The following is a 13,180-nucleotide window of genomic DNA, read 5'->3' on the forward strand; positions in this document are numbered from 1 at the left end:
TGTAACTCTTGTAATCAGTTTACCCAATTTCAGGCCAGCAGCATATAGACTGTAGAACACTCAGATGAAAAAGTAAGGTCTGAAAGATTCAATCTAAACAAGTAAGGGCGTAGTACAGAGCCCTGTGGGACACCTTGACTGTAACCAAGGATTTCACCTGTCCAGTTGGTGTGATACTTGCCATGTCCTATTTGTAAGCCATGCAGTTATCCATCTTATCAACAGTACATCAATACCTACTTGTACAAATTTATTGATTAGTGTTTTGTGTATGACCCTGTCAAATGCTGAGATTAAATCTATATAAATCACATCACAACACAATTTTTCATTCATAGCTGTTATTATATTGTTATAGAACATCATGTTACTGGTAGTAATATATTTATTTTCAACATATGCATGCTGATATATGGTTTAAATTATTTATTTTTATTTATTTTATTTTACATTTGTTGACCAGGATAGTCCGACTGGATGCATGTCCATTTTTAGCAGAGGCCCGGGGAGAAAAGCTCCAACAAAAACAATAAAAACATGCTACAAATATAGTATTGACAAAGATTACATAAGCAAACAAGAAAAAAACAAGTTCCACAGGTTAGAGTTAATCGCTGGTGAAAGTCAAGGGTAAATTGAACAGTAAGATGATTGATAGAGTTTACACATTTTAGATGAGAGTTAGCCAGGCTTGCTACAACGGCATATTTATTTCTGACAATAACTTATCCAGTATTACCTTCTCCATTATTTTTCCACAACATGAAAGTAGACTTAAGGGTTTATATGATTCTGGGTTTGTCCTATTCCCCTTTCCCTTAAAGATGGGTTTAATAAGTGCATGTCTCCAGTCTTGAGGAATCTCTCCATATTTATATGACCTAGTGAATAATAGATATAATGGTAGTTTAGGTTCTTGTTGATATGTTCTCAGACCATTGTTACTTATTCCGTTTCCACCCTGTGCTTTTTTTGCCTAAGTTTGTGTTATACGGATGATAAAAAGGCAAGCCGAATAGAGAAATGAGATGAGTTGAAGCAAGTCTACAGCAGATGTTTTACAAGTTGTATAAAATCTCTAGTTTCAAGTTACTTATGATACTACATTGTTTATATGCAAGTCAGACTGGATTTGAATTTATCAATGATGAATCCTAGCAATATAGTTGAAGAGAATTCTTCAATGGCTGAATTGTCGAAGTGTGAATTTCAAGATTAGGTTTGGGGGGTAAGTGTGGTGGGTAGTTTTGGAAGAGCCACTGTTGTCCTTTTCATGACTTTTAGAAATAAGCACCATAAATACGTTGTTTTATAACATTAAGACAGAGCTCTGGCTCTAATGATCAAGTCTTTGAGGAATGAAAGCATTGTTGTAGGTTGTACTTGATGGTGTCAGTGCAGTTTCTAAGCTGGTGATGTTTGAATTTTCTGTATATTAAATCATTGTTCATGTAAACAGTGTCTGGTCATGTTTTTTACAAATACTGCAAATAGTATAGGGGGTCTAAGAATTATCAGTAACAGTTTAAGGGTTATTGGAAAGGTAATGGGTGAAACTTTTGGTTGTACTGATGATAAGGCCAATGACATTCATTATTTGAAGGAGCTTAGAATGGTTGACTAAGTCTGTTGTCTAATGTCTTTGACAAGTCAAGTCAAGATACATTGCAGCTATGTAGGTATCTTTTTATGGTTCAATGTGGGAGAATTTAAGTACATCCAGTGGGACAGTGCATGTGCTATGACTGGGGCAAAACCCATGTTGAAAATCTTAGAGTAGGTTTTCAATAAATAGGTACTGTAGACTGACAGTGACTGTATCTCCCGAGTACTTTAAAATATGAGGATAATAAAGAAGTGGACTAATATGTGTTCATTGCTAGAGATTGATCTCCTTTGTGACACCCGTGCACTGGCCCAGTAATCAAGGAGCCTCAATCCTCACCACTAACACCAGTGTGGGACATCCACATTGGGAAGGATAACAAATACACACTCAGTAAAGTACAATTTCCCTTAAGAGCACACAGAGATCACAGTCAGTCTGGGGCTGGTTTCTCTCTTTCTCTCCAGATCTCCAGTAAGACTCCTCACTGGCACAGCTATAGGGTCCAGATCTCAGCCGAGTGGTCAAGCTAAAACCTCCAGCACCCTCTTTGTCCAACCAGTGCTTCATGTCCCTGCCCAAGAAGCTGACACACACACACACACACACACACACACACACACACACACACACACACACACACACACACACACACACACACACATATATATGAATTATATACAAACACACAGACACTCCTGGGGAAGGGTGGCACAGGTTACCCAGCTATGCCCCTTCCTGCCATTCTATAAGGTAGTACCAGCTGCCACCAACCACTAATATCAGCTACCAATAAGGCCCTTACCAAGGGTGTCCGATTATACCGTGCAATGTTATTATCCAAATAGTAAGTGGATGAACAGCAAGGCTTATTTGGAATGGCTTGGTATAGTATCACTATATACATGCAATGTACTCTAGAGCTTAAATTATCTCTACACAGAACAGCCACAGTTGAACAGTTTAAAAATATTTAATAATAAATAATAAAAACATAAGACAATACTTCTTACTAATCAGTGGTAGTCAAGAGTTCAGAGATCACAGGAAAATGCTTAAAATAATACAGTAGAATAGTTCTGACATCAATACAGAAAACAGCTAGACTAAACTTACTATTTTCTATCTTTTCCTAAGAGCAATCACAGTTCTAAATAAACTTACACATAGAGCAAAGCAGAGTACTGGTGAGCTGTTGTCAGCTTTAGACAAAATCCAAAATGCTCTCTCTCTGTCTCTGAGAAAGTCCTTTACATTGATAATACATCCTGCTGACTCATTTTAGATTACATAATTCTTAACAATTTCTGGTTTCCCAGGCTAACAGAAACTCTGCATTTATCTTAGTAAGCTTGCACTTGGTCAGGAAACCATAAAGACATGATATATATATATATATATATATATATATATATATATATATATATATATATATATATATATATATGTATGTAAAATCTAGCAATTAACTCTGGTCTCAAAACAATAGAAAGAATCTGCTGGTTCACACTACCATGGCTCTGAGCCCTGAGATGAAACAGTCATAAAATGGTTGACTTGTCAGCTTTCTTACAGCAGTGTGCACTGTCATTACATTTTTGCAGTTCAACATCCAATACAGTCATCTCACATGTAAGAGAACAAGCCTATAGTTTTTATTAATATTTACAAAGACATAGAATTATCTACAAAATTCTATCTAGCTAGGCTGGCAGCCTTCACATATCTTCACACTCCCCCCCCCCCCCGAGAACTCAAGCTAGTTTTTCAAGTGTCCCTTGAGAAATGTTGCTTGAGAGGTTTAGATCTATCTGAGTATACCTTACCCAATTCCCTGTCTTGAGAGCCCATCTGCATTGGCATTGCTACTCCCACTGCAGTGCTGCACTGATGTATCATGTTCTTGCAACCCTAGGCTCTATCTTAGCAACTTGGCATTTTGCTGGCTTGCTCTGTTTAACCATGTTAAGGGATTGTGATCTGTCACTACAGTGAATTTTCTCCATATAGATAAGGCTGAAGTTTCTGCAGTGCCCACACTATGGCTAGACATTCCTTTTCTACAGCTGCATAGCATTCCTCCCTGGGTTGGTACCTACAACTGAGATAAACCACTGGGTGCTCTTCTCCCTCTGAAGAAATCTAGCTAAGTACAGCCCCCACCTCATGGTTTGAAGCATCCACCTGCACAACAAATTATTTGCTGTCATCTGGACTGGGTAACATGGGGGGGGGCTCCCAAAGCTTCTTTAAGCTTCTGAAATGCCTGCTCACATGTTGTGGTCCACACTACCTTATCTGGCCTGTTCTTCCTTGTCAGGTCTGTGAGGGGAGCAGCTATGGTACTATAACTGGAGATGAACTTTCTGTAGTACCCTGCTGTCCCTAAGAATGCCCTCACCTGCTTTTTGGTAACAGGTGCAGGCCATGCCTGAATGGCTTCTACTTTGGCAGGTTCTAGCCTGATCTTACCACTCCCCACTCTATTCGCAGGTAGGAGACATCTGCCATACCAACCTGACATTTGCTGGGCTTAATGGTCAACCCTGGCCTCTGTAGTCTGCCCAGCACCTCCCTGACATGTTGAAAGTGCTCTTGTCAGGAATGGCTGTAGATGGCAATATTATCTAGGTAAGCAAGGGCAAACCCTCCTGCTCCTGCTAGGATACAATATGCCAGCATCTTGAAAGTTGCTGGGGCATTCTTCATCCCAAAGGGCATCTTTGTGAACTCATACAAGCCAAAAGGAGTCACAAAGGCTGAACTCTCTTTAGAACTGGGAGTCAAGGGCACCTGCCAGTAACCCTTGTTAAGATCAATGGTGGTAAGATACTTAGCCCCACCCAGCTGCTCTAGGGCCTCATCTGTCCTAGTCATGGGGTAAGCATCTGACTCTATGTGACTATTTAATTTCCTGTAGTCCACACAGAACCTGGTGCTGCCATCCTTCTTTGGCATCAGCATCACTGGGGTGGCTCAGGGACTGTGGGACTCTTGAATTACCCCTAGTTCCAACATTTCTCTGTGTACAAAATTAATCACTTCCTCACTCCACATGCTAGGGCAGTTTTGGCCCATAGGCATCTACTTTCCACCCTCCTATATGCCTACCCACTTTTTACAAACCCGAGTAAGACTGACCTTAACAAACTCTCTTGCTGCTACAATCATATAGCCAGATTTGCCATGGGATCAGCATGCAGAACATACCACTATCTGAACTTAAACATTCTAGATTGGCTTGAATTGCCTAGCCAGCTTCAGTACAATCAACTAATAGTTGTATATAAAATTCTCTGTCAACCTGAAAACACGCCTGTACTTACAAACATTATCACCCCTTGCAGTAACCTCAAGACACTCTGCTCATCCAACAAATTACTTATTCAAACTCTCAAATCAAACAACTTAACTGGAGACTCTCTGTATGCCTACTCTGTTGGCAAAGCATGGAACTCATTACCTGCTGAGTTTACTTCAGAATCCTCTCTATCACAATTCAAAAAAAGCGTAAAGCAGTACCTTAAAAGTCAATGGCTATGTCCTTGCTCTTATCCTGATTAACTCTCACAATATAAACAAGTGCTAAATAGGACTTTTGGCTACATCAAGAATGCTTCCTATTAGAGGGACTATAACATATCAAATTTAATATATTAAATTCTATGTCTCATATCCTGTGAAATATATTTGTAACAGTGCTTTGCTTGTTTAATACATGTTTGTCTGTTTGTATGTCTAGAGCTCTTCTCCCCAGGCCTCCGCTGAAAATGGACATGTATCCAGTCAAACTATATCCGCGGTGGTGGTGCTGCGGTAGCGTTGTCGCCTCACAGTAAGACGCTGACCGGTTCGACTCTCAGCTAGAGCGTCTTCTGCGTGGAGACATGTGTGAATGGGCGTACCTTCGTTGAAGGTTGTGCGTTAGGGCTGGCAACTCAGCACATAAAATCAACTGCCAATCATTAGCAGACCGGAGTTCCGCTGTGGTGACCCCTAACCGGGAAAAGCCGAAAGACACAACAACAACATCCAGTCAGACTATCCCGGTCAACAAATGTAAAATAAAAAAAATAATTAAATTTCCTGTATCTCCTCCCTCAGAGTCTGTTTGACTCTCTCAGGCACCCTATAAAGGGCCTGCCTAATAGGCCTTTGGGTCCTGTATCCACCTCGTGCTGCACCAGGTGGGTGCACCCTGGTTTCCAGGTGAACATGTCCCCAAACTCCTGTAACACTGCTCGGATTTCTCAAACCTGGGTAGGAGATAGCTGCTGGGACATTGCTATCCCTTCCACTGAGGTGTCAGTCCGAGCCTCACTGAGGAGATCAGTCACCAGATCTTCCTCAGACTCCTCCTGCAATCCACTACAAACACTCAGCACAAGGGCCTCCCTATCATGGTAAGGTTTCATAATGTTAACATGGTACAATTTGTGCCCCTGCCTCCTGCCTAGCAGTTCCATCATGTAGTTAACATCACTTACCTTTCTTACCACCTTGTAGAGTCTCTCCCAAGCTGCTTGCAGCTTGTTGTGTCTGACAGGAATGAGAACCATTGTCTGCTGCCTACAGCATACTCTCTAGCTCGAGCATTCCTGTCATACCATACCTTTTTCTGTTGTTGGGCTTCTGCCAGGTTCTCCTGGGCCAAGCCCATGAGTTCCCTGAGCCATGTCCTGAGGTTTAGGACATATGCCACAACAGACTCCTTGTGAGATTCACACTCACCTTCCCACTCATCACAAATTAAATCTAGAGGTCCCCTCACCCTATGCCCATACAGCAACTCAAAGGGTGAAAACCCTGTGGATTCCTGGGGAACCTCACTGTAAGCAAAAAACACATGGGGCAAATATTTGTCCCACTCCATCTTAAACTGGTCTGAAAATGCCAGTAGCATGGGCTTGATTGTAGAGTTTAACCTCTCAACAAGACCATTAGTCTAGGGATGGTAGGGGGTGGTCTTCAGGTGCTTCACCTCACAGTATTTCCACAGACAAGCCAGCAGGTCTGACATGAAACTGGCACCTCTGTCAGTCGTTATTTTTTTTTGGGAAACCTACCCTGCTGAAAATCTTGAACAAAGCATTTGCCACCTTTTCTGCTTCAATGGAGGACAAAGCCACTGCCTCAGGATATCTTGTAGCATAATCTACTACCACTAGGATATACTTTTTCCTTGTGGAACTTGGGGTACTCAGAGGCCCCACAATATCCATAGCTACCCTCTGAAATGGCTCCTTAATCACAGGCAAAGGCATCAAAGGAGCTCTCACCTTGTCTCCTGCCTTGCCTACCTTTTGGCACTGCTCACAGGTCCTGCAGTACCCTGTTACATCTCTGGAAGTTCCAGGCCAATAGAAGGTTCTGCATAATACATGTCTTTGTAGGTTTTATGCCCATATGACCTGCAAAGGGAATATCATGGGCTATGGTTAGAAGTACCAGATGGTAGGCTCTAGGCACTGCCAACTGCTGTATCCTCTCACCTTCTAGCCCTCCCTCAGGGGTTCACTCTTTATACAGTAAGCCTTTATCCCAGTATACACATTCCTCCTTCCCTTGAGAATCAGGTGCCTCACTAGCTGCCTGCTTCAGGTGTTGTAATGTAGGGTCTGTAAGCTGAGCCGATCTCAACTCTCTCTTTGTAACCCTTCCCAGCTCCCCTGCAACAGGAAGTCTGGCATCCTCTGACAGTGGTGCCTCACTGTCAGCCTGGGTACTCCTCTACCTTTGCAGTCACTCTGTCCAAGGGAACATCAGTACCCACAAGCAGGTGTGGCTCACTTTCAGCCTTACTGCTATAGCGTAGCTTCCTCCCTGAAGTAACCACCTCACCAGTCCTGGCTGCAAGTATGCGGTCTGTCTGGGTCTCCCCCAGGCTACCAGATCCACATGCTTGTCTCGAAGCCTGACTGCATGTAACTGCATTAACACATAGTACTGCCTCATCAAAATCCTTCCCTATCAGGGCATCTGCAGGATGATAGTTCGGTACCCTTGTTGTCTCAAGACAACCTACTATTGACATTTTGTCTTTCCTACTTACTGGGTCTCTCACCTTTTATTCCTCACCTTGCCTCTGTGGACATAAATATGCCACATGGCCCCACTGGTTGCATTCAAAACATTTAACCCGAGGTCCTGGACGTGTACCTGGACTAGTGGCTTCCCCTGCTACTGGAAGATTCTATTGGGGCAGTCTGGGCTGCCCACCATGGGTTCCTTTAGACCCATGGGCAGTGCTGGGGGTTCCTTTCCTGTGGAAGGATGCCCTGGTTGCTAGGTATAGGTCTCCCTTCTTCCCCAACTCATCTGAAGTAGCACATTGTCTATCAACTAACCAGATCCTCATGTCTGCAGGCAAGGTGCTATGGGCTTGTTCCCTCACCAAAAGGTCTGCCAGCCCTTCAAAAGTGGTGACCTGACATCCACTCACCCACCTATGAAAATAAGTGCTCAGTTCAGCAACAGATTTACACACACTTTCTTCTGCCTTGCGTCTATGCTCACAAAACATTTTCCTATAAGTTTCAGGTGTTAGCTTAGAAAATTCTGACAGACAATTCTTAACAGCAGTATAATCAAAAAATTCATGATCAGAAAGTTTAGACAACACAGTTACAGCTTTACCATGGAGTAAGGGGGTCAGGAACAGTACGCAGAGCCCTTGGTCAACATCATACTGTTTACATACCCTTTCAAACATAAGAATGAAACTATCAAAATTATCCCCCTCTGAAAACTGTGGAAGACATTTACTGACCTTTTGTGCTTCTGGGGTCCAGTTACTCCCTTCCCCATTATCTCCATGACTCTGGCAAAGGGTAAGCATCACCTTTTCATGCTGCCTCTGCCTTTCCTCCTCCTCCTCAGCTTCCAGGCATAGCGTTTTATCATTCTCCTCAGCCTGTAGATGTCTCAGTCTCTCTGCTGCTTCTTTTTCCAAATGTCTGGCCTCCAACTCAAGTCTCTTTAGCTCCAGATGGATTTTTAAGTCCTCTGCAGAAAGGTTGAGCAGTCCATCTCGGAGTGTTGTACACCTCTACTGCCAGTCTGATGCAGCTGTGATCAAAGCTGCAATCATGTCTGCCTTAGTCAGGTTTCCATACACCAATCCCTTAGCCTGGCACATCTCAACCAACTGGCTCCTTGACAGCTTGCCATACTCCTCTGCTGACATGCTTGCCTGCTCTCCCTGACTACCTAAGCTAACAAAAGAAATAAAACTCTGAATATTCACTGCGTGGCTGATTTAGAGTACAAAAACACCTTCAGTGATTACTGTACACAAGCCACAGGAATTCAGTATCCACACCACTACAAGCAAATTGCAACCAATTAATATTTGATGTGGAAATCCTACCACTGCCAAACAATTAATATGTGATGCCCGTGCACTGGCCCAGTAATCAAGGAGCCTCAATCCTCATGACTAACACCAGTGAGGGGCATCCACATTGGGAAGGATAACAAATACACACACAGTAAAGTACAATTTCCCTTAAGAGCACACAGAGATCACAGTCAGTCTGGGTCTGGTTTCTCTCTTTCTCTCCAGATCCTCAATAAGACTCACCAGTGGTGCAGCTATAGGGTCCAGATCTCAGCCTAGTGGTCAAGCTAAAACCTCCAGCACCCTCTCTGTCCAACTAGTGCTTTGTGTCTGTGCCCAAGTAGCTGACATACGCACGCACAGACACACACACACACACACACACACACACACACACACACACACACACACACACACACACACACACACACACACACCCTCTAAGATATGAGTTATATAGAAACACACAGACACTCCTGGGAAGGCTGGCACAGGTTCTCCAGCTATGCCCCTTCCTCGCAGTCTATAAGGTAGTACTAGCTGCCACCAACCACTAATATCAGCTACCAGTAAGGCCCTTACCAAGGGTGTCAGATTATACTGTGCAATATTATTATCCAAATAGTAATGGATGAACAGCAAGGCTTATTTGGAATGGCTTGGTATAGTATCACTATATACATGCAATGTACTCTACAGTTTAAATTATCTCTACACAGAACAGCCACAGTTGAAAGGTTTAAAAATATTTAATAATAGATAATAAAAACACAATACAATACTTCTTACTAAACAGTGGTAGTCAAGAGTACAGAGATCACAGGAAAATGCTTAAAATAATACAGTAGAATAGTTCTGACATCAATACAGAAAACAGCTAGACTAAACTTACTATTTTCTATCTTTTCCTAAGAGCAATCACAGTTCTAAATAAACTTACACATAGAGCAAAGCAGAGTACTGGTGAGCTGTTGTCAGCTTTAGACAAAATCCAAAATGCTCTCTCTCTGTCTCTGAGAATTCCTTTAAATTGAAAATACATCCTGCTGACTCATTTTAGATCACATCATTCTTAACAATTCTCTGGTTGCCAGGCTAACAGAAACTCTAAATTTACATTTGTTAGTAAGCTTGCACTTGATCAGGAAGCCACAGCAATTAAAGGCATTATATATGTAAAATCTAGCAATTAACTCTGGTCTCAAAACAATAGAAAGAATCTGCTGGTTCAGACACCTCGGCTCTGAGCCCTGAGATCAAACAGTCATAAAATGCTTGATTTATCAGCTTTCTTACAGCAGAGTGCAATGTTGTTAGATTTTTGCAGTTCAACATCCGATACAGTCTTCTCACATTTAAGAGAACAAGCCTATGGCTTTTATTAATATTTACAAAGGCATAGAATTATCTACAAAATTCTATCTAGCTAGGCTGGCAGCCTTCACATATCTTCACATCCTTTATGAAGAGGTACAATAATCACCCACTTGCAAATCATGTGGACCTGGCATTTCTTATGGAATTATTTATTAGGAAATTGACTAGGTGTGTAACAGGTCTGGCTGCTGTTTTTAATAATTCAGGTAGGAGATTATCTAGGACTACACACCCCAGCTTCAGTTTGGTTAGATACTTGAGGGCAGTGGCTATAGAAACATTCTGTTATGAATTATGGTGGAGAGGGATTAGGTAGTCAACAAGCAACTGCACTGAGGTTGTCTGATACCATTTTCTGATTGATCATGGAAGTGATTAACAATGCCTGGGTTATTTAGATGTGAATAGAACACTAGAGCAGAATTACTCCTCTGAGTTGAGAATATGGGCAGTAGTTTTCAAAAATGTTCTAGGGTGTTGTTCTGCTGTTGCTAATTAAGGAAGCAATATTTCTTGATTATGAATACTGCTTTTTTGTTTTGCATGGTTACATGTTTTCTTGAATTTATTTCGATCAATTAGGTTTTTGGGGGCCATGAATGATCCCTTTCTTTCACTATGTATTTTTTTTTAGAAGTTATTCATGGGAGAGTTGTTGAGCAGTCATATATTTTCCTTATTTTCCTTAGGATACTGATAACGATAGTGTCAAAAATTATAACTGCCTCCTCTACAGGTAATTAAGTCTACAGACCGCTTTGAGAGTAGAGTTGAAAGTACCTACATTAATGTGTTTCATTTTCCACAACAACGGTAAGTACATCATTTCTTAGCAGCACAAAACTACGAATATAGGACATCTGTCACATCATCTCTTTCTCCTTTCCTTCCATATTATATATGGGGAAAGCAGATCAGAATTTATTTCACAAGTTTAGGATTTTGTAGACATTCTTGATAATTAGGTTTCAGTGAAAGACAGTATGTCGGCTATTGTCAAGGCATCACATTTCCAACTGAAGAATATTGCTTAGCTCTATAAACTTATTCCATATTTGGATTTGTCTAGCCTACAGTGATACATGCACTGGTATCATCCAACTCGAATATTACAATATTCTTTTATCTTGCACTCTCAGATAGGGACGTGAAAACCCTGCAGAGTTTGCAGAATTTTGTGGCAAGTTACTATCAGGTAGCCCAAGTTTCTGCAATATTACTCTTTTACTGCAAGATCAGTACCGGCTTCCAGTCACTAACAGGTCTGGTTAGTATCTTACATTTGACTTATAGAATACTTCGCAATCTGAATCCAACTTATCTAAAAGAGCTACCCTGTGTTCTATTAGGTCATCAGGCAAGAGGCTGTTACCTGTTCACAGGAGTCTGGCAGATTACTCTTTACCTTCCTCACACCAGTCTTGTCGAATTAGCTAACATTCCAGCTTTGGGCTCATGACACTTAGGCTTCCTTTATGAGGGCCCTGAAGTATCATCATTTTAGATGGATTTATTTAAATACAGATCTTGTGGCAATGTATACCTTTAGTAATTTGCTTTAGAAAATAGTTACTGCAATTTCAGCATTTTTAGCTTGGTATCAGAAGTGCAAGACCTAATACTGTGAGTCATAACTCTTTAAAAATGAAATAGTTTGACAAAAACACAAATTCAAACATTTCTGTTATACTGCTAAGGCATTTTGTAGGGAGGCTTTGCCTCCTATATCACATGAATTGGGATCTAAGCCCACCATACCCGTTACTTGCCTACAGTGACTTCAAGACTGGTGTATCTCAGAATCATATGAATACTTCTACATAGGTTTATAGGAGGTTACTAGGCTAGCAGCCCTAGACCCTTTTTAAGCCTAGCCATGTTAGTCTTGTGTTGCCACAAATGTCCTTGGTTAGATGGATGTATTTTACAGACCAGCACCGACTACCCCTGTCCATGAGGGACTTAGGTGCCACCGGGGTGAATTTCCAGTCACCCAGCCATTTGTCCAGGTTGTACTTGAATAGGGTCACTGAGAAGCTCTGCTTCACATGAATTTGAAGTTTATTCCAGAGCAGTGGCAATCTCTGGGAGATATACCTGTCTTTCCAGCATGTTCTGTTAATGTCACTGGCAAGGTTAAGTTCCATAGAGCGAGTGACTCTAGTGCCATTTGATTTGTGGATGTGCAGCATTTCCATCAGGTTGGGGTCAGAGACTGCTCTGTAGGCCAAGAACAAGTCATCTCTCAGTAGCCTATATGATACAAAGTACAGTGACAGGGCTTTCATTCTATCCATGTATGTGATAGTTTGGATGCCCTGTATTATCTTAGTGAGAAACCTCTGTGATCTCTCCAGTTGCTGCAGCTGTCTGGTGGGATACACGCAGAAGTGTGCATTGTACTCTCTTAATGGTCTGATTAAAGACGAGTAAAGTGGGATTATAACATCCTTAGACCTGGATGTAATGCCTTTTCTTATGAGATGTGCAATGTAGAAGGCTTTCCTTACCATTGTGGAAACCAGGTGGTCAAAGTACAGATTGCTGTCAACCTGTGTTCCCAGATGTCACACCACTGAGTTTGAACCTAGAGGGGTGCTACAAATATTGTAATTAGTGGTGAATTCCACTTTGCCAAATGTGATAACAGTGCACATTTTGTGTTTAGTTTTAGACTGTGACTTTGGCACCAGTTATTTGTTTGTGTTCGCCTCTCTTGTAATATGTTAATATCTTTGGGGACTCAATGATTGCACCTAGTTTACAATCTTCAGTGAACTTAGTAAGCCAAAGGCCATCTACTTTAGTCTAGACAGTTGAGAAATAGATTCCAAATGGTAAAAGGCCCAGTACAGATC

The sequence above is a fragment of the Protopterus annectens genome, chromosome 7.part0 (assembly GCF_019279795.1).
Source record: "Protopterus annectens isolate FY-2018-M chromosome 7.part0, PAN1.0, whole genome shotgun sequence".
Classification (NCBI taxonomy): Eukaryota; Metazoa; Chordata; order Ceratodontiformes; family Protopteridae; genus Protopterus; species Protopterus annectens.